Raw genomic sequence first — 19825 nt, 5'->3', positions numbered from 1 at the left:
GACTTCTAATTCCTTTTAGGTAAGGGCTGAGACTTTAATGTCTGTACACCAGTCCCTAACAGTGATTGAAGCATAAGAAGTGTCCCTTAAATGTGGGTTGAATAAAGGAAAAAGTAGTTCTGTAAAGGAGCTACTTCCTACTCCGATACTGCCAGCATTTGGCAGATTCAGACAAAGAAAAGGTTTGTTTCCCTAGATCCATTTATACTATTTAGAATTTTGATATAAGGGATGCGAATGAATAAGTATGTGAATTAATAATAATTGTAATAAACAAAAATCGCATGTACTTTCTAAAGTATATTACAAATAAGATATAATAAGATTTCTGAGAGGCAGGATAGTAAGCTAAAAGCATAGGCCCTGAGTCAGAATATATATAAGCAAATTCCAGCTCAACTCTCTTCTAGCCATATGAATGTGGGTAAGTCAATTAAAGGTTCTGTGCTTTAGTTTTCCATCTGTAAATCACAGGTGTCAATAGTGCCTACTATTGTCATGAGGATTAAATGAGTTAATAAATGCAAAAGATGTAAAGCATTTCTTAATAATAGAGATGATATATCTAAAAAATCTAATTGAAAATGACAAATTTTATCACTAAAATGAAGGAAACTGTTTTATCTACTCTAAAATTACTCAGGATTCAAAAATGAATCTTGCTGAGTGAAGATAAGGGCTACATAAGCCTTTAGAAGTCATTACATAAGTACCTAGAGGTCCCCACACAATACAGAAAGGCTAGAACTTTATGCCTTGAGTTTGTAAAAATGAACTAAAAATAAATGAAGAATAATAAATACTAAGCTGTGAATACTAGTGTCTACTTAGGGTAATTTAATGACAATAAATCTTAAGACTCACTGTGTTGTATCAAGACACTTTCCTTACTGTATCTAATTTGGTAGACTTTTCTGTTTAATTAGTGAATATTATAATTATGTGTTATGAAAGTTATATGAATTTAATACCATCAAGCAGCACTAATACAAGGTAGATCAAAATACCAAGACAGAATTTCTTTTGAGGATTTGCCTTCTTGTAAAGAACAGTACTCCCTAAAGTAATCTTTATTTTCCTACATAATGAATGCTGTGGGAAAGTGAGGCGCTTTTACATCTCTTCTCATCAACATCTATATGACCTAGTCTGATTTAGTTCGACCTAGGGCATCTTCAATAATTACAAGCACAAAGGTCTACCACAGATCCTCCCATGGGAGAAAATTTATTAATGCCAGCAAAATAGATACAAACTTGCATGTCTGATCCTTTTTAATTTCTTGGTTTCCTAAATAGTCAATCAGAACTTTCACCAGCTATATATGTACAGACACCTAAATGTTTTGCAAAAGTAAGCAGATATAAATTACAAATGGTACTTTCATTCTTTCAGGCTGACATCTAGAGATATTTTATTAGCATATACATTTTTCCTTTCTTTCTTTTTTTGTAATTAGAATGCTTAGTAATTGCTTAACCTTGTCCTATTTGGAGATATGTTCAAGAAATATTTAGGAAGCAAGGGACAATGGACTGGTTCAATGTTGGGAAAGGAGTATGGCAAGGCTGTATAATGCCACCCTGCTTGTTTAACTTCCATTCAGAGTACAGCATGTGAAATGCCAGGATGGATGAAGCACAAGCTGGAATCAAGATTGCTGGAAGAAATATCAATAACCTCACCAATGCAGATGATACCATCCTTAGGGCTAAAAGTGAAGAGGAACTAAAGAATCTCTTGATGAAGGTGAAAGAAGAGAGTGGAAAAGCTGGCTTAAAACTCAATATTCAAAAGTCCCATCCAGTCCCATCACTTCATGGCAAATAGCTGGGGAAATAATGGAAACAGTGACAGACTTTATTTTCTTGGACTCCAAAATCATTGTGGACGGTAACTGCAGCCATGAAATTAAAAGATGCTTGCTCCTTGGAAGGAAAGCTATGACAAAACTAGTTCAGTTCAGTTCAGTTCAGTTCAGTCGCTAAGTCGTGTCCGACTCTCTGCGACCCCATGAACTGCAGCACGCCAGGCCTCCCTGTCTATCACCAACTCCCGCAGTTCACTCAGACTCACGTCCATCGAGTCAGTGATGCCATCCAGCCATCTCATCCTCTGTCGTCTCCTTCTTCTCCTACCCCCAATCCCTCCCAGCATCAGAGTCTTTTCCAATGAGTCAACTCTTCACATGAGGTGGCCAAAGTATTGGAGTTTCAGCTTTAGCATCAGTCCTTCCAAAGAAATCCCAGGGCTGATCTCCTTCAGAATGGACTGGTTGGATCTCCTTGCAGTCCAAGGGACTCTCAAGAGTTTTCTCCAACACCACAGTTCAAAAGCATCAGTTCTTCAGTGCTCAGCTTTCTTCACAGTCCAACTCTCCCATCCATACATGACCACTGGAAAAACCATAGCCTTGACTAGACGGACCTTCATTGGCAAAGTAATGTCTCTGCTTTTCAATATGCTGTCTAGGTTGGTCATAACTTTTCTCCCAAGGAGTAAGCGTCTTTTAATTTCATGGCTGTAGTCACCATCTGCAGTGATTTTGGAGCCCCCCCAAAAAGTCTGACACTGTTTCCACTGTTTTGCCATCTATTTCCCATGAAGTGATGGGACCAGATGCCATGATCTTCGTTTTCTGAATTTAGCGATCAATGCAAAAAAAATAGAGGAAAACAACAGAGTGGGAAAGACTAGAGATCTCTTCAAGAAAATTAGAGATACCAAAGGAACATTTCATGCAAAGATGGGCTCTATAAAGGACAGACCTTTATAGATGGTATGGACCTAACAGAAGCAGAGGATAATACGAAGAGGTGGCAGGAATACACAGAAGAACTGTACAAAAAAGATCTTCACGATCAAGATAATCATGATGGTGTATTTACTGACCTAGAGCCAGAAATCCTGGAATGTGAAGTCAAGTGGGCCTTAGAAAGCATCACTACGAACAAAGCTAGTGGAGGTGATGGAAATCCAGTTGAGCTATTTCAAATCCTGAAAGATGATGCTGTGAAAGTGTTGCATTCAATATGCCAGCAAATTTGGAAAACTCAGCAGTGGCCACAGTACTGGAAAAGGTCAGTTTTCATTCCAATCCCAAAGAAAGGCAATGCCAAATAATGCTCAAACTACCACACAATTGCACTCATCTCACACGCTAGTAAAGTAATGCTCAAAATTCCCCAAGCCAGGCTTCAGCAATATGTGAACCGTGAACTCCCAGATGTTCAAGCTGGTTTTAGAAAAGGCAAAGGAACCAGAGATCAAATTGCCAACATCTGCTGGATCATGGAAAAAGGAAGAGTTCCAGAAAAACATCTATTTCTACTTTATTGACTATGCCAAAGCCTTTGACTGTGTGGGTCACAATAAACTGTGGAAAATTCTGAAAGAGATGGGAATACCAGACCACCTGACCTGCCTCTTGAGAAACCTATATGCAAGTCAGGAAGCAACAGTTAGAACTGGACATGGAGCAACAGACTGGTTCCAAATAGGACAAGGTGTATGTCAAGGCTGTATATTGTCACCCTGATTATTTAGCTTATATGCAGAGTACATCATGAGAAACACTGTGTTGGAAGAACACAAGCTGAAATCAAGATTGCCAGGAGAAACATCAATAACCTCAGATATGCAGATGACACCACCCTTATGGCAGAAAGTGAAGAGGAACTAAAAAGCATCTTGATGAAAGTGAAAGATGAGAGTGAAAAAGTTGGCTTAAAGCTCAACATTCAGAAAACGAAGATGACAAACCTAGACAATGTATTAAAAAGCAGAGACATTACTTTACTGACAAAGATCTGTCTAGTCAAAGCTATGGTGTTTCCAGTAATCACGTGCAGATGTGAGAGTTAGACAATAAAGAAGGCTGAGCACCAAAGAATTGGTGATTTTGAACTGTGGTGTTGAAGACTCTTGGACTGCAAGGAGATCAAACCAGTCATTCCTAAAGGAAATCAAACCTGAGTACTCATTGGAAGGACTGATACTGAAGCTGAAGCTCCAATACTTTGGCCACCTAATCTGAAGAGCCGACTCACTGGAAAAGACCCTGATGGTGGGGAAGATTAAAAGGCAGGAGGAGAAGGGGACAACAGAGGATGAGATGGTTTGATGGCATCACCAATTCAATGGACATGAGTTTGAGCAAACTCTGGGAGATGATGAAGGACAGGGAAGTCTGGCGTACTGCCGTTGATGGGGCTGGCAAAGAGTCAGATATGACTGAGTGACTGAACAACAACAATGACATCCTATAGTATCAACAAAAGCAGGAACATTTTCATTAATAAAGAAGGGCTGGAATGAACCCCAGTATAAAATAAACAATGAGAAATACAAGTGTATTTTCCAGCACCTATGAGAACCATGGAGTTTTGCAGGATTATAGAACAAGGTTTTACATGAGCTTAAAATGTAAGGTTTGATTGATTCTCATTTTGTTAATATATTGATTAGAAAAAATTACATTTGACCACATTTTTAAAATTCACAACTAAATTTACTTTAGCTTGCTTATCATTTTTCAAATTAGTTCTTGCTGATTAATTCATTTGCTTCTTTTCTTCATCCTTCTCCTAAACAAATATTTATTAGGCAACAATTCATTTACAGACATTGTACTAAGTGCCAAGGATTACGGTAGAAAGCCATAATCTCTATCATCATGGACCCAGGTTCAATTCTTGGGTTAGGAATTCCCCTGGAGAAGGAATAGGCAACCCACTCCAGTATTCTTGCCTGAAGAATCCTATGGACAGAGAAGCCTGGCAGGCTACAGTCCATGGGGTCGCAAGAGTCGGACACGACTTACTGACTAAACCACCACCACCACCACCACCACCATGAACCTATGATACAGTAAAAACAAAACTCCAGGCCAGAATACTGGAGTGGGTAGCATTTCTCTTCTCCAGGGGATCTTCCCAACCCAGGGATCGAACCCAGGTCTTCTGCATTGCAGGTGGATTCTTTACCAACTGAGCTATCAGGGAAGCCCATAAAAACAAAACAAATAAAGGCAATGAGTATGGGCCTCCAATCCAATGACTGTTGTGTTTATAGGAAGAAGAAAGGACATAGAAATGGAGAAGAAAGCCATGAGAAGTTGAGGACAGAGATTATGGTCATGCTGCCTTAAGCCAGGGAACTCCTGGAAGCTGATGTGGCTAAGGAATCTTCCCAAGAGCCTTCAAGAGTAGAGTGGACCACTGACACCTTGATTTCAAATTTCTAGCAGATGGAACTACAAGAGAATAAAATTATACTGTTTTATGCCACCCAGTTTGTGGTACCTTTTGTGGAAGCCCTGGGAAATTACAGGTCAACAGATATGATGATCTTTATAGTACCCAGGGGACATCTAAGTGGAGAGGTTAAGGAGAAAGATGAATTTAGAGATTTGGAACTCCACTGTGGCCTAGAGATAAAACTTTGAGGAACATCAGCTCACGTTTAAGCAATAGAGCCATATAAAGTGGCTGAGATGATCCAGAGGCAATCCTTAGAGTAAGAGGATAAAAGAACCTAGTTTAGAACCTTGAAGAATAGTGGCCTTCTAGGAGTAGGTCTCCCAAAGGGAGACCAAGATGGACATGAGAGAGGTAGAAGGAAAACCAGGAGAGTGTGGTGTCACAGAGCCCCATGCAAAGAGTGCTTCATAGATTAAGTGTAGCAGATCGATCAAATGAGATCTGAATCTTGATCAACACTTTATCCACCATCTTTAGGAAGAAATAGTCTTGGAGACTAACTGAGGAGATTTCAGTGTAATATTAGAGTAGTTTTGGGGAAGTGATAAAGAGATGAGAAAATGAATCCAGGAGGTATAGACAACTCTTTCTAGGAGGTTGAATGTTAAAGGGAGGAAACCTACTGTAACTACAGACAGACAAAGAATCAAGAGAGAGCTTTTCATGTGACTTAATCACCAGTGCTTGAATTTACTTACAGATGATTGTGTTTTTTATCTAATGTGGCACCTTGATGTTTAGACAATGGTGATAAAACAAATAAAACAGTACCTTATTGTTGGCCATAAAACTGTTCACTAAATTATAGCACAACCAGAACATGTTTTACAGATACAAATCTAAAAAGTCAGTAAATGAGAATCTGTTGTTGGTAGAAGTTTCCTGCATAATTTATAAAGAGGGAAATTGTAGGCAGGATAATGTTTTGAAATGCAAAACATCTGACTCATGGTAGAGATGAAGAGCTGTGTATGACCCATGAGAGAAACTTATCTTATTGTTCACACACAGGGCAGAGAAAATTCAAAACCGATAAGGCATCAGGCATCTCGAAGCAAAACTACTTTAATGAGGGTGAGTCATGGTGCCACCCAGGGAAATGAATCAGGTGCCCACATGCCAAATCTTCTTCATAATTACAGTGTTTTTTTCCCTTTTAAATTAAAACTAAAGTCAGGTAACAACTAATGTCCCTGTAGAACAAATTTAGCCAAATGGAAATGTACAACAGCCTATGAAGTAAAATGAAAATATGAAAGGGATACAGCTTCTCCAGCAAGGAAAGAAGAAAGAATTATCATTACCTTAAGTGTAATGTCATGCCTGCAGGCCCCGAAGGACTTTTAAAGGCTTTTATTGTGTCCTCTACTCCAGTTGATTTTGACATCTTCCCACCATGTAATGACTCCAGTAGCTTTCTCTCAACATTAAAGTCTTAGATATTGTACCCAAGACTCCTACTGTTTCCTGCTCAAGCCAGGAGAGTGAAGAGTATCCTTGTCACCTCCCATACCCTTCTCTTCTAACTTCTATAACCAATCACAAACGCTTTAATGTCTAGATCTTAAGCATCTCACTTTTTTTCACCTCCACAGATACAAGCCCTAATCTAAGCCGCCACTGACTCACTCATGCCCATTTTGAATTATTGTGTCACCCAGTTTCTAAGAGTAGCTATAGCACAGCCAGAATGAACATGGAGAGATGCAAATCAGCTATCACTCTACTGTTTAAAACTTCAGGATTGTTTTCCCACTAGGACCTCAGCAAGCATATACGAGCATTTGTAAGAAATTTGGGGGAAAATGTAGTAACCCTCCTCTTTCTGGGATGAACACAGAACAAGTCAGTTTTCAGACCCTATTTCCCTACTGGCCAGACTTTTTATGTAGTGTAGAAACTGCAATACATTTTGTCCCTCGAATAAAATCCAGATTCTTTAAGATGGCTTGTATGGCCCCTTACTACCTAATCTCTGCCAAACTCTACAGAGTCACCCCTGGCCATTCTTTCACTCAGGCTCTGTGATCCTACATTCTGGGTCAGTTTCAGTCCCTTGAACATAACCATGTTGTCATTTACATCTTTGCCAAACCTCCCACTGTTTGGAAAAATGTTCTCTCCTCTCTGTCCAGATAACTCCTGCTTACTCCCTAGGTCTTAACAAAAATATTACTTCCCCACACAGCACTTCCCAGACCTCCTAGATTAGAATAAGTCTTCTTGCCACACATTCCAGAGAACCTAATGTCCCAGTGCATGACACTCATTTATTTATTGAAGTTGTTGGTATGAAGTCAGCTTCTCTGATGGACTCAGCTGAATAAAGGAAGTATTATTTGTTCTTCACTGTATTATCTGTGCACAGTAACATGTCTGATACTGAGTAGAAGTTCAAGAAATGTTTATCAAAATTAAATGCATAGGTAGTACACTGCACACATGAAAGGAAGCATTAACTAAACAAATCTTTCAGTTTCTAATGATTAGCATTTTTATAAGCTAGAATCCTTGTTCCAGCATAATGGAAAAAGTTTTGTCAGGAGACCTAGGTTCTAGGCCTTACTGTGCCACTAACTTTCTAGTTGTGGGACCTTAAGCAAGTTTCCTTATGAACCATGAACCTACTTTCCTCAGCTTTTAAATGTTGATAATACCATCAGTTCTATCTATACAGTTGTTATGAGGCTCAAAGTTGGTGAGAGGGGATAATACTTATGGAGTGCCTACCATGTGCAAAGTCTTATGTTAAGTATGGCCATCTGCATTATCTCAAAAGAAATGAAAGAGTCTCTGAAAGGTTATTGTTTACCTAAAGATCACAATAAGTGGCAAAACAAGGACTTACATCCAGATTTATCTAGTTCCAAAGGCTCTGCTTTCTGTGCTCCTTTCCTTCCTCACTATATTTCTTCAATATCCATTTGATAAATTCTTCAAGTCATAGGACAAGCATTACCTCACTGTCCCAAGCAGATTTATATGCTCTCAACTCTAGATTCATATTGTAATGATGTAATAGTGTTAGACTGCAGTTTTTTGCTTAGCACAATGTTTTGAGACGGGGTCATGTCTTTCCATTATTGTTCACTCAGTATTTTGCCTGGGTATTAGTGCTTCATAAGTGCTAAATGTTTTTGTTGTTCAGTTGGCCATTCGTGTGTGATTCTTTGCAACCCCATGGACTGCAATACACCAGGCCTCCCTGTCCCTCACCATCTCCTGGAGTTTGTCCAAGTACTAAATGAGTATTTGCTAAATGAATGAAGAAATATTCTTTATCTAGTATTATTAATAAATGTAATAATATAGATAATTTTTTTTTGGTGTTTATATATAGATTTACATGTATAACCAACCAATAACAAAGGCCTGAATCACAATAGCTCATATGTGTGAGGTTTATTAGATAGTATACATATGACACCAGATATTATAAAATACTAAGTATCTAGTTTTAGATAAATATATTAAAGAATATTAGGAATAGCTAATAATTGCCTGAAAGGGAATATATAAAATATAAGGTATGTGAAAATGGTTCAGGCTAACTTTGAATGTGATTTTCTAGTTTTAATTTTCTACATGGCAGGCAACCTCAGGGAGTAACTGTACTGTTTGTAAATAACAAACTACTTAGTTTAGAGGACTTGGCATATTATTTGTTGTAATGTTGCCCTGTTCCAGAGGATTATAATTAATAGTAGAAACAAAATCCAGTTGCAGAAGTATAGCCTACAGCATATCGATGGCCTAGGAAATGTGCTAAGGGAACTAAAATGGAGCTGAAGGTTTCCTTACATTTACTTAGTAGTCAAATCAAGAAGAAATGTAAAAACTACTTTGAAGTTATGCAATATATGATCTAAGTTCTTCATCTACGACAACAGCTTGTCAAAATGCTAATTGTTAGGAACTGAGAGATTTGTTTAGTTAATAATGCTTCCTTCCATGTGTGCTATGTGTTTTCCAGAAGGAAATCTACAATCTATTATTAGCTTCACATAGTCACTCTTGATTATCTGAGTTAATAAATAGAACACAGACATACAATAGACATGTTTCAGTTCTAAAATGGAGGCCAGTGCAAACATTACATCTTTGACTGCGGAATAAATCTTGCTTTTCTGCAGCAAAGTTGTTTTCCTCCTTACTCTACTAGTTTTTCTAAGTAAAAAGAACTATGCCAGGGAAAATTCACACACACATATAAATGCGAGTTTACTCTAGCTTCTGTGAACTGTTTGCTAGAGCTTAGAATTCTGTCAGTGGTGGTCATTTTGCATATTGGATTCTGGACATGTTGACAGTTCTCATCTTCTTTAAGGCTCCAGGTCCTAACACAATATTCTCAACCTCACATATGGCTAATGCAGAGACTAGGAAAAGCAGGGTAAAGAAAAAGTCAGTTTGAGGAAAGAAAAAATAACCCATACTATATATTACTTTGACTTTGTGAAAAAAGAGGGCTCACTAAAGTTTTTGCTGTTGTTTTAAAAATGAAGCTTTAGAAATTGGTCTATTAAAATAAAAAAAGGAAGGAAATTAGAAATTAGCACACATTGTCAGACTGCTTTCTAGAGTGATAATAATTATTCTGGCAATGACAGGTCAGCTACTTTCTAAGGAAAATTAATAGTCTTCAAATGTAAATAACTGCCATCTTTTCATCTGTGAAATCAGATATATTACAGAATAAAAATTTACAATAAAAATGGCATTTCTCTCTGAGGCATTTTAATGAAATAACCAATGAAATGAAAGGTGGGCTCCATGGCTCAGACGAAAGAAATGTAGTTAAGAGAAAAGCTGGTCTGACCCTATTGTATAGGTAGAAATAGACACATATTAGGTGGTAGAATTCCAAAAAAGAAAATATTTATCCAGTTATTCAATTATTTATCATTTAGTGAGCATCTATAGTAAGTCACTACGAGAAGCATTGGGGATACACCTTATCTGACACATGGTCCTTGCATTTAAGGAGCTCACAGGCATGAACACAAGTACTTTTATATAAAATATCCAGTAGTAGAGGTGTGTGAAGCATGCTAAGGAGGCACACAGATGAAAGAACTGTTGAAATTAGAGAAGGCTTCACAAAGGTGGCTACCCTTAGCCAAATACCATACAAGTTTACCAGGTGGATTAGATGAGAAGGCATTCCAAGCTGACTGAAGAGTACACTATGAATCAAGAATCAGGAACTCTAAGAACAGTATTCTTACAAGTACCCAGTATATTGTGTGCATGTGTGTGTGTGCTAAATAGTTTCAGTCATGTCTGACTCTGCATGACCCGATGGACTCTAGCCCACCAGGCTCCTCTGTCCATGGGATTCTCCAGGCAAGAATACTGGTGTAGGTTCCCATGCCTTCCTCCAGGGGATCTTCTTGACCCAGGGATCAAATCCACATCTCCTGCAGTCCAGATGAATTCTTTACCACTAAGCCACCTGGGAAGCCCATCCAGTATATTAGGTTAGAAGTAAGTAGAAAGTTACAGCCAAATTATCAAGGACCTCATTGGGCAAAGTAAATCTTTTGGACATTGTGATATGGATGGTGACAAGAGATAAGAGGTTCTTAAACAGTGGAGTGGCATAATCAGATAAATGTTGAGAAAATTAACTCTGCCAGCTTTGAGAATAAGCCAAATCCTGGAGAAGGTGGCTGGTTGAGAAGCATCAATAATAGGGGGATTTCATGATCCCTAAGAGTCTCCTACTCTCTGGCTTTTGTGTTAACATTTCACTATTAGAATTTTAAGTTTACAACTTAGTGCCTGTTAAAATAAAAAGTATAATTTTGGGGAAAAATGATATGGTGGATAATTAATTGAGCTGGGCTTCAGGATAGACTTTAATAAAGGATTCAGTTTTCAAATTCTTCACTTTTAGTCATGTCTCTAATCATACAAGAGAGCAAGGATCTAGTGACGACCCCGGGCAGCGGGAGGCAAGGGAAGGCGGGGGGAGGGGGCGGGTTTCTTGAGACCAAGCAGATGGAGAGAGTCTCTCTTGCTCCCAAATCAAGGGAACACTGGAAATTGCATTCATTTTCTCTCTCTGCATAATGAATCACAGCAAACAATGGCTTACAACAATATACATCTGTTATCTCACAGTTTACAGGAATTAGGAGTCTGGGCAGAGCTTAGCTGGATCCTCTGCACAGGGCCTCACCAGGCTACAATCCAGGTGTTGGCCAGAGCTGTGATCTTATCTGAGGCTCAAGGTGCAGTTGCAGTGCTCATGGTGACTGACTTCTCTAAAGCCAGTAGTGGACAGAAAAGATGCTCCTTCAAGTTACTAACCTCTAGACTCCTTCAGGTGGAAGGAGTCTGCCACTGCAGGAGATGCAGGAGACATGGGTTTGATCCCTGGGTCGGGAAGATCTCCTGGCAAAGGAAATAGCAACCCACTCTAGTATTCCTGCCTGGAAATTCCCTTGGACAGAGCAGCCTGGAGGGCTACAGTCCTTGGGATTGGACACAACTGAAGTGACTTAGCACATAGCATGGACTCCTTCTTAAAGGAATCACCTGATTAGTTCAAGCCCACCAAAGATACATCCCTTTTGAGTAACTTAAAATGATCAGGACCTGAATGTCATCTTTCAAATCCCTTCACCTTTGCCATAAAACATATTATGCCTCTGAAAGTGATACTTCATCATCTTTGCCACTGGCGAGTACAATAGCAAGTTACAGGTCCCACACACACTCAAAGGAGGGGCATCACAAAAGTGTACAGATACAGAAGCATGGAGGTGAGAACCATGGTGCCATCATAGAATTCTGCTTATCACAGATGCCAAGAGTCAATTAGAAGAATTCAAATCACGAGAGCCTAGAGCTAGGTAGGCAAGAAACAACTGGTCAGTTAAGTAGGTAGTAAGTTATGCAGGAGGATATCTGGAACAAGTTTTGCTATGGGCTGGCTCACTATGCCATATGCATGAGAGAAGTCTGTGTTAAAAAGGCTGTGGTCCACATGGGTACACAAAGCACCAGCCAACATAGACAGGTGCAGAGCAAAAAGGGGGAAATGCTCTCCCAAAAGTAGACTGTAGAGATCAAGATGGGATTAGAGAAAAAGGTTCAGCAGTTTGGAAACTGTTTTTAACAGGGGTAGAGAGGAGATTTCTCCATAGCACAGACCTGGAAATTCCCCTTTATTAAAAAAGCTACTGCCTGCTTTTCTCCTACTGTTTTACTTTTAAATACAATAATCACACATATATCCACAAATATAACTGATAGCAGGAAATTTTTCAAAAAATATAAACAGTCTGGTAAAGAAAATCAGGAGAAAAAAACTATCAAGCCAACTAAAGTAGACAAGATAATTAGAGAGAAGATATATGCAGCACCGAATTTGAATCACAAAGAAAACTCTAGCTAACAAAGCAGTTAGGTTTTCACATGAATTAGCAGAAGGTAATGCAAAAGATTAAGTTAATAAAAATTAAATTGTTAAAAAAAAGATTTTCAACACAAAACTCTCTGAAACACTTGCTTTCTTACCTCTGCTGTAATGCTGGATGAATTAGCACTTGTAGAAGTTTAGGTATCCCCAGTAGTGACACAACTTGCAGCTTTCCCTGCCCTTCCACCCCAGGACACATAAAACTGAGGCACAGAATCAACAAAAATTCTAACTCTGCTCATCAGCATGTTGACCTGCTTGTTCCAAGCAACTCTGGATTTACGATTCTGGTTGCCTGGCTGGACTCCTAGCACTTGGTTGTTCTGTGTCTGTACTGAATTCTTAGTCTAGGTTCTACTTACTGCCTAGACTGTAATAACAGCAATATAATGTCCACATTTATTAAGTATTTCTGAAGCTACATTAATTAAGCATGATCCTCGTGGCCCAGTGGCAAAGAATATGCCTGCCAATCCAGGAGACACAGGTTCAATCTCTGGGTCAGGAAGATCCCCTGGAGAAGGAAATGGCAATCCACTCCAGAATTCTTGCCTGGAGAATCCTATGGACAGGGGAGCCTAGGGGACTACAGTCCATGGGGTCACAAAAGAATCAGACACGACTTAGCGACTAAACAACAGCAACAATAATGTTCATGTACCTTTCATTTAGTTGTGCTGGGTAAGGTATTAGGGATAGTATTTCTCAAAGAAGGTATTAATATATTTCCATTCTTATACTGTATTCCATTGGAAACCTCTCTGCTCCCACACCTAATACTGGAAACTTATGCCTTCAGGTAGGGGGAGGTGATTTAGGAAGGCAAGAGACTTAAAAGTCAGACTCCCACTTTAGAATAATCAGAGGTAGGTCAATCAGAGTTAGGTCTAAAGAACTATTATAATAATATAAGCAAATGGGAAGCCTTCTTCAGAAGAGGAAGGGCTGTTGAGACAGGGAGATAAGAAAATATCTCTACCTGTGTATCCTACAGTTCCCTTTCTGGGCTTGGCCTGTAGAGGCTGCAGTGTAATAAATAGGTATTACAAGGAAAGAGGGACCTGTACTCCAAATCTCATCTGGATTCTGGGTGTGGCCACATCTGACAGAACTTAGTAGCTCCACATACACAGGATGGACTAGCGAGTTCCTGAGGATAAATTTTTCTGAGTCCTCATTATTTTCCTAAGTTACAAATGAGACCCAAATTTCCTGTGGTCTCAGAAGCAGCTGGGCTGAGAGCCAAGCGGGTTGCCATAGGGCCAGCTTGGCAAATGGAGAATTGCCCCAGAACCTTGGGTGGACAGATGGCAGACACACAGACTTAGAGGGTCCACCTTACCAGCGAGAGATGAACTCAGCTGAGCCAGCCAAAAAGAGCTAGCCCTGGCCAGAATGATCTTGGCTTAAATTCATCACTTGAAGGCCACAGGTATACCAGAAAGGATGCTCAAGCCTACTGGCCTACTATCTCTCCTCCAGTGCTGCCCACGGGCCACTTATGCTACCCTTTTGTAAAGAATTTGAGCAAAAGCTAACTCAAACATTTCCTTGTTTAATTTTTGCCTTCACTGGTTATTCTCCAAGGATGACCTTGTTTTGGGTTCACAAAAAAAAACAGTAGCAACATAGATAGTAAGATGCAAATTGGATCACTTCTCTCCACCAACACCTTCTCATTGCTCTTAGGTATCTTATGCTCTTAGGTTAAAAATAAAAATCCAGAAAATAGCCTACAAGGAAGGCCCTGAACCATGGGCCTTCTACTCCCTCTGAAGGCTCAGCTCCTGCCACATGTCCCCTTTCTCTGGGACCTGTAGTTTCATGTTAATTTTTTTTTAATTTTAAATATATTTGTTTATTTAATTGAAGGATTATGGCTTTATAGAATTATGTTGGTTTCTGTTTTTTACCACAGGGTTATTTTTTTAAATATTCTATTCCTTCTTTGAAGAGCAATCTTCCCTCATGATCTTGGCCTAGTTAGGCCCTGTTTGCCTCTCAGAGCCCAACTCTCCCATGGCAAAGCTTTGCAGACCCCCAGATGAGATCATTCGCCTTCTTAGGTACTCTCCCAGTACCCTGAACTTTCTCATGATGCAATGTACCTAGTGCATGTATTTATTTTATGCTGCCCAAATAAACTGATAGTCTCATTTCAACTATTTTCACCTAGAATAACAATAATTTGTTATTGCACTAAACCACTTTACTCCAACAGCTGATTGTATGCACTAAACCACTTTACTCCAACAGCTAATTATATATTTTTATATTTTTTAATACTGTAAAAGTCAATATTTTATTTCTTTGTCAAGCATCTGCTAATTTGTTATTGCACTAAACCACTTTACTCCAACAGCTGATTGTATGCACTAAACCACTTTACTCCAACCACTGATTGTATGCACTAAACCACTTTACTCCAACAGCTAATTATATATTTTCATATTTTTTAATACTGTAAAAGTCAATATTTTATTTCTTTGTCAAGCATCTGCTAACCTACCTCTGCCTTCTGTGTGATGTGCAATGTGCACAGAAAGGCACTGGAGAAAAGTCATGTGATATTAGATGGGAAACAGGAAAATGAAAGCATAGGAGGGGCACTTCATGAATTATCAAGAACTAAGGATATAAATATTTAATAATATTATTTATTATTATATTTATTAAATTAATAAGCAATAAATTTATTATTAAATTATAATAATATAAATTAATACAGTAATATAAGTATGATAAATCAATATATTGAACTAATAAACAATAATGTTTGTTATATTTATTATATTAAATATTTAATAATAATATTTATTATTAAACATATATGACATTTGATATAAAAATGTTTTTTCTTTTGGCTACCTAAAATCCTGGTCTACTTAAAGCACTGAATTTAACAAGCAAAATTCAGATACTTTGTATAATGCACATTCTAAGGCAATAAGCCTCAAAGATGTAATTTCCCATTATTCTCACTAACCCTTAATCCTTCCTCCATATCAGCCCATCCTGAACCTCAGCTTGGAGCTCAAAGACCATCTCAGCAGCCCACGTTTGGCCTTCATGCTGGCTGGAGTCCAGAGATTTCCTCAGCTGCTTGTGTCCAGTGGCTGCTGGAGTAAGATTAACTCAGTTTCAGGAGTTCTATTTCCAGTCAGTGTGAGCTAATTAAAAGGAAGGGTTTCGTTTGCCTCTCTGGCAATCCCTGAGCAGCACAAAAGGTCCACACCACCTTCTTCATTCTAATTTTAGTTCTCCTCAAACGTTTCTTCTCCCTTGCAGAAAAGCATCCTATGCTGCGGTGTACTTAAAAGCTTTTGTTATTTCTCCCATTTGGAAAGGAACACTTTTCCACTTACTCTTTTTAGATTTTTTCCATCAATTTTATCCAGTAAGAGGTGATAGTTTGAAACTACTAACAGAACTAGAGATAATTAGTTACCCAGGGTAGGTAATGTCTTTAGCAGGGACTCAAAGGTACCAGCTCAAAGAAAATTTTCATATATGCAGCGCTTTCTGGAAATAACTTTTCATAAAGAGGAAGTATGTTTTATTTACTGGTGAGTGTCAGTTTCTTTTCCCCCAATAATATACAACACACCTGTCCCTGACAATTTCACTGAGGAACTCGGCACTCATAGGTCATTCACTATGGGCTAAGACACTGTCAACATTTTTTGACCAATACTCTTTACTTTCAATAAACATAAAATTATCTCATAGCTTCCTCCCTCTGTGTCCTACCCTACTGAAAAAGCAGTCTTAACTATGTACTCAACTTACCTACTTGGATATCCAATAGCGTTTCTTATCCATAACTAAGCTTTCGTCGTAAGAATACCAACTCCATCCTTCCAAAGGTCAAAGAGTCACAACTTTGGTTTCATTTTCTCCAACACTCACCAGATTTCCTCCACCTTGTCCCTCCTCAGACTCCTTAGCTGTTGTTGCCTTTTATCATCTCTTTCATCAAGCTCAGGTTTTGATCTTCTATGTACATTCACTCCATATCATGTATACAATGATGATATTCACAGTCTTTGTCTTCAAAGACAATGTGAACATTCAGCTGCCTACCATGACATATCTATTCAGATATCTAACAGGTAGATATTACTTAAAATGAACTCCTGGTAGAAAAGGGAACCTCCTACACTGTTGGTGGGAATGCAGCTTGTATGGACACTATGGAGAACAGTATGGAGGTTTCTCAGAAAGCTAAAAATAGAACTACCATATGATCTAGCAATCCCACTCCTGGGCATATATCCAGAGAAAACTCTAATTTTAAAAGATACATGCAAACCTATGTCCATAGAACACTATTCACAATAGTCAAAACATGGAAACCACCTAAATGTCCACCAACAGATGAACAGATAAAGAAGATGTGGTACATATATACAACAGAATACTGCTGCTAAGTCACTTCAGTCGTGTCCGACTCGGTGCGACCCCATAGACAGCAGCCCACCAGGCTCCCCTGTCCCTGGGATTCTCCAGGCAAGAACACTGGAGTGGGTTGCCATTTCTTTCTCCAATGCATGAAGGTGAAAAGTGAAAGTGAAGTCGCTCAGTCTTGTCCGACTCTGAGTGACCCCATGGACTGCAGCCTACCGGGCTCCTCCGCCCATGGGATTTTCCAGGCAAGAGTACTGGAGTGGGGTGCCATCGCCTTCTCTGAACAGAATACTATTTAGCCATAAAAATAATGAAATAATGACATTTGCAGCAACATGGATGCAACTAGAGATTATATACGAAGTGAAGTAAATAAGAAAGAAAATTATCAGATGATAAAATTTATATGTGGAATCTAAAATATGACACAAATGAAGCTATCTACTGAAACAGAGACAGAGTCATGGATTTAGAGAACAGTCGTGCGTTTGCCAAGGGGGAAGGATTTGGGGAAGGGATGGAGTAAGAAGTTAAGGTTAGTAGACATATGCTGTCATATATAGAATAGATAAACAACAAGGTCCTACAGTATACATAGAGAACTATATTCAATAGACTATGACAAATCATAATAGAACAAATATATTTTTTAAATGTGCATACATGTATAACTGAATCACTTTGCTATATAGCAGAAATTAACACAACACTGTAAATCAACTATACTTCAAATTAAAAAAAGTGAACTCTTGATATTTTTACCTGTTCACCACATTTCTTCTTCCCAGGACCTCTCTCATGTCAGATGACATTAAAAATCATGCTTATAATTGTTTAGGACAAAAACATTGCAGTTTTCCTTAATTCTTCTCTTTTTTTCATATACTACATCTACTCTATCATAAAATCCCACAGGCTTTACCTTAAAAAAATATGTCCAACATCCATCAATCTCTCTCCAGCTCCACTGCTTCACCTTTGACCTGGGCTGACTTCCTCTCTCATCTTACTGGAATGCTACAATAGCCCCCTACTGGCCTTGCTTCCACACTTATCCTCCTTCTTCAGTCCATTCTCAACACAAGAGTTGATGCAATTCTTATAAAATAGAAGTTACATCATGTCACTCTCCTGAAAGAGCCTGAACTGACTCCCAGTTTCACTCTGAGTGAAATCCAAAGTCCTTAAAATGACATATATTAGGTCCTACATGACCCATCCCTCTCTTCCGTCTTACCTAAAAAATTCCATGTTTCAAAGAATGGCAGTAAGATTTGACTAATCTGCTTAAGCAAGAAATTTTAGGGCTTTTCCTGAACTCTTCCTCACCATCACACCTCTGATCAGTTGCCATGACCTGTTGATTACTCTTTCCTCGTGTTTCTCAAATCCATTTATATTTTCCATTGCTGATGGCACTGTTGCTTCCTACCTCCAATCTCACCTCATCTTGAATCTATTTGCTACATATTAATACTTTGGTGATCTTTCTACATATTAGTACTATGGTGAGATGGTTGGATGGTATCACTGACTCAATGGACATGGGTTTGAGCAAGCTCCCGGTGTTGGTGATGGACATGGAAGCCTGGCGTGCTGCAGTCCATGGGGTCACAAAGTGTAAGACATGACTGAGCGACAGAACTGAACTGATCTTTCTAGTTAAATGCTAACCCATTCATATCATCTAAGTCTGTCTACCTCCAAAGGTAGACCCTCTTTACCACCTTTTCCTGATGATTCTCAAGTTGATACTTAGATTACATAATATACTGCCTAACAAGTAGGAAGTTTTAACTATAGTTCAGGCTACTTTTGAAATGGTTCTCTTTTATATAATAATAAATTCATTGGTCCACTTATTAAAAGTGCTTTGCAGCAGGCAATTTGTTTGTGAGGTTGTTATGTATTAGTCTTTGTTCTATTAACACTTGACATTTTTATAATGATTAATTTTTTTGTGCATGCAATCATTTATAAAATAAACAGTAGATTTATCCATTAATTTAGATCATGCTTTTAATTCAAGAAAAGGTCAGCCATTTAAGCATGAGTACAGATGTATAAATGGCTCTTCTTTTCTTAAAATGACTATAGATTTCATACAATAATAGTATTTAAGAATAAAAAAAATAATATTAAACAATAATGACAGTACTAAAAAAATGTTGTTCCATAGTTTCCAAAACGCTTCACATAAGTCAGCTCATTTATTACTAAAACTACCCAAAGAGTAGATATTATCTCCCCTTTCCAGAGGAGCAAATCAAAGATCAGAGAAGTTAAATAATTTGACGGAAAGTATCTAGCAAATCAGTGACAGAACTGACTCAGAAAGTTGTTCTACTTCAGTATGCACCATGCGATAATGCCTTTATATGCAGATTCTTAAATATAACATATAACAAAACCACCTATGAGTAGGATAACGAAATGCTATTTTTCAAAGTAGATAAACCTTAAACATTTTACTTTGTGAAATTCAAAGTTTTACCTTTCAATATAAAACAAACATCTTTTTGTGAACATTTTACTCTGTGAAATTCAAAGTTTTACCTTTCAATATAAAACAAATCAGCATTGTCCTTCCACATTATTACTAAATACCAGTCTATTCTAAAATTTTTGATGTGACATGTAGGTGACATAATACATTTGGAAACCATAACAACATGCTTTTCAAAACCATCCCTAGTTTTAAAAGGTTAGATTTTGGTTCTGTTTAAAG

The 19825-nt window shown here is 38.3% G+C and overlaps 1 protein-coding gene across 14 annotated transcripts in view; it reads right to left on the bottom strand.

Moving 5' to 3' along the window:
* ANKS1B (ankyrin repeat and sterile alpha motif domain containing 1B) overlaps positions 1 to 19825 on the bottom strand; it is a 1175033-nt gene that overhangs the window by 666300 nt on the left and 488908 nt on the right. The window lies entirely within an intron of this gene.

This window comes from Bos indicus x Bos taurus, chromosome 5 (genome assembly GCF_003369695.1).
Source record: "Bos indicus x Bos taurus breed Angus x Brahman F1 hybrid chromosome 5, Bos_hybrid_MaternalHap_v2.0, whole genome shotgun sequence".
Classification (NCBI taxonomy): Eukaryota; Metazoa; Chordata; class Mammalia; order Artiodactyla; family Bovidae; genus Bos; species Bos indicus x Bos taurus.
The sequence above is the reverse complement of the archived record's forward strand: the minus strand, read 5'-3'. Positions and strand labels throughout refer to the sequence as shown.